Source organism: Chrysochloris asiatica, unplaced genomic scaffold, assembly GCF_000296735.1.
Source record: "Chrysochloris asiatica unplaced genomic scaffold, ChrAsi1.0 scaffold00214, whole genome shotgun sequence".
Lineage (NCBI taxonomy): Eukaryota > Metazoa > Chordata > Mammalia > Afrosoricida > Chrysochloridae > Chrysochloris > Chrysochloris asiatica.
The window spans coordinates 5,055,394-5,059,258 of record NW_006408732.1 but is presented as its reverse complement, the minus strand read 5'-3'; positions in this window follow the sequence as shown (position 1 = coordinate 5,059,258).

The following is a 3,865-nucleotide window of genomic DNA, read 5'->3' as shown; positions in this document are numbered from 1 at the left end:
TAATTTTTATGATTGTAAACTTGAGCTAGTTCAAAATTTTGTACAATAAAGTGCTTCATTTTGTACAAAGACTTTTATTCAATTAAAAATTTTATTAAAAAAAAAAAACAAGCAGGAGTGGCAATACTAATCTCTGATAAACAAACAAAAAGCCACATAGGGTCGCTATGATTTGTAACAAATTCATTGGCACTTAACAACTTAAATGGTGAGTTGATCTTTAATAAAGGGCAGAAATATTAAATAAAGAAAAGATACTCTTTCACAAATGGTGATAGCAAAACTGGTACTTATTTGCATATGATGAGAATTAGAAAAGACCCATATCTCACAACATATACAAAAATAAACTCAATGTGGATTAAGACGTAAAGTAAAGCCTAGAACTTTACATTTACGTAAATGTAAAGCCTAGAAGATCACCAATGGAAAGATAGGGAAAATTTTTGAAGCTCTGATACATGGCTTAAAAATTCTATCAAATAACTAAAAACACACAAATAGTAAAAGACAAAGAAGATGACTGGAACCTTGGAAAATTTAGACACTTTTGTGCATTAAAAGATTTCACCAAGTGAACAAAAAGCCACACACCAGGAGAACATTTTTTGCAATGATAAATCAGACAAAGGATTCATCTCTAAAATTCATGGAAAACTTCTACAAGAAAAAGACAAACAACCCAATTTAAAAATGGGCAGAAGACTTAAACAGTTGTTCTGTTCAAACAACTGCCTCGTGGTCTATATACAGGTTCCTCAACAACACAATTAAGTGTTCCGGAATAATCATTCTCCAAAATGCTGTCCATAGTTTGCCATGATCTATACAATTGAAAACCTTTGTGTAGTCAGTAAAGCACAGGTAAACATCTTTCTGTTATTCTCTGCTTTCATCCAAGATCTCACATCAGTAATGATAGCCCTGCTTCCACATCCTCTCCTTAATCTGGCTTGAACCTCTGGAAGTTCACTACCAATGTATGGTTGCAGCCTTTTTTATTAATATCTTTGTCAAGATTTCACTTGCATGCAATATTAATTATATTTTCTAATGATTTCTGCATTCTGTTGGGTCACCTCTCTTTGCAATGGAGACAAATAAGGATCACTTCAAGTCAGTTGGCTAGGTAGTTGTCTTCCAAATATCTTGGCATAGATGAATGAGTGCCTCCTGTGCCGAATCCGTTTGTTGAAATGCTTCCATTTGGATGCCATCAATTCCTTGTACCTTGTTCTTTACCAACAGCTTCAATGCATCTTGGACTTCTTCTTTCAATATATTGGCTGTTGGTGATATGCTACCTCTTCAAATGATTGAACATAGGCCATTTTGGGGGGCGTACAGTGATTCTATGTATTTCTTCCATCTTCTTTTAATGCTTTCTGCACCAGTCAATATTTTGCCCATTGTTGTTGTTGCTAAGTGTCATGAAGTTGGTTCTGACTCATAGTAACCCAGTATAGGGTTTCTGAAGAGCAGCTGGTGAGCTCAAACCGACCTTGCAGTCCAGTACATTTACCCACAGTGCCACATCAGGGCGCCATTTTGCCCATGTTGTTGTTGTTGTTAAGTGCTGTCAAGTTGGTTCCAATCCATAGCGACCCTGTATGGAGTTTCCCAGGAGCAGCTAATGAGCTTGAACCGGTGACCTTGTGGTTGAAACCAACTTTGTAGTCCAGTGCATTAGTGCACAGCACCACACCAGGACTCCGTATTTTCCCCATAGAATCTTTAAATATTGCAAGCCGAGACTTGAATTTTTTCTTCAGTTCCCTCAGCTTGGGAAATGCTGAGCGTGTTCTTCCCTTTTATATTCTATAACTCCAGATCTTTGCGGTTCAAATGACTTTGCAGTCCGATGCATTAACCTACAGTGCCACACCAGGACTCTGTAGTTGTCTTTTATGTCATTTAAAAATGGTATTTGCAATGAAAAAGTCACTGGTCTTGAAGAATTCTGTCATACGATCTTCAGCATCATTTGTATCACCAAGGCCATAGTTTCCAACTACTGATCCTCCTTCTTTGTTTCCAACCTTTGCATTCTAACCACCAGTAATGATCAATACATCTTGATTGCATGTTTGATTAATTTCAGACTGAAAAAGTTGGTAGAATTCTTCAATTTCATCATCACTGGCTTTAGTTGTTGGTTCGTAAATTTGAATAATAGTACTTTAACTGATCTTCCTTTTAGGCTTATGGATATTATCCTATCATAGAAAGTGTCGTACTTTAAGACAGATCTTGAAATATTCATTTTGATGATTAATGTGGTATCATTCCTCTTCAATTTGTCATTCCCCAGCATAGTAAATCATATGATTGTCAGATTCAAAATGGCCAATTATAGTCCTTTTCAGCACACTAATGCCTAAGATATCAATCTTTATTCTTTTAATTCCTTTTTAACAGCTTCCAATTTTCCTAGATTCATACGTCTATGATTCTATGATCCAATCATTAATGGATGTTTACAACAGTTTCTCCTAATTTTGAGTTGTGCCCACCAGCAAACGAAAGTCCCAATAGTTTTATTCCATTTACATCACCACAGTCAACTCTATTTTGAGGCAGCTACTCTACCCCAGTCATATTTTGAGTGTCTTCCAACCTGAGAGGCTCTATCTCTAATATTATCATGGTGCTATTCATCATGTTCCGGTACTCACTATTCTGGTATAGACTGACACTGTTTCACTGCTATTCATCAGGTTTTCAGTGGCTAATCATCCTTGTTCCTAGTTTGTCTTTGTCTGGAAACTCAACTAAACCCTGTCCACCATGGGTGACCCTGATGGTATTTAAAATACTGGTAGCATAGCTTCTTGTTTCAGAGCAACATGAAAGCCACCACAGTTTGACATACTGACAGATGAGTGGTACTTTACATATACTTTAAAATTCATGGTTGTTTGGTTAATTGTCAGATCAGAAAGCCACAGAGCCTTTCTCAGAGCACTTAGAAATTTGGGTTAAAGTCTTTAAAGTGGCAACATTCTGCTTTGTGTAATTATAAATAAATTCTAGAAGAAATTAAGGTTCAAAACAAATTAATAGAAGAAAATGGAGAATGCCGTGCAATATGACAGCAAAACCCAGTTCTCTTCTACCTCCTTAGAAATTCTCGTTTAAATAGTGCCACGCTCATAAAATTATTGGGAAGAGAGTAACAGCTCTCAAATTACTATCTCTAAGAATCTTTGACAAATTTGTGAGATACTACGGAGTGTGGGACGTGTTTTTATAACATTAGTTTAACTTTTATTAAGTTATTACCAACATTAAATTTTAAGGAAAAAGACAATAACGTGAAGAGATGGGGACCCTAGACTCAAGGAGGGAGAGGGGCTGGGTGTTGGAAGCCTGGGGGCTAGCTTGCAGGGTATACCCTTTGGTTGTATGAATGGTTATATGATTCCTGAATGCTTCAGTGTACATCCAAAAAAAAAACAAACAAACAAAACAGAGGGAATGGAAGCAAATGCTGTTGAATGATGATACATGGAGGGAGTTGTAATCATTGCCATGAAACAAAATAGGATGAATGTAAAGCTGATGTTCTCCCATGTAAACTATCACTCAATTCGCAATTTAAAAAATTTTTAAGGAAAAAACAAGTGTTTCATTCTGTCTGGTCCTGCACCAACCTCACAATCAGTGCTACACTTGAGCCCCTTGTTGCTGTCCCTGTGCAAATCTATCTCGTTGGGGGTCTCCCTCTTTTTTGCTTACCCTTCACTTTACCAAGCATGATGTCCTTCTCCAAGGACCAGTCCTCCCTGATGACATGTCTGAAGCATAAAAGACTAAGTCTAGTCATCTTGGCTTCTAAGAAGCATTCTGATTGTAGTTCTTCCAA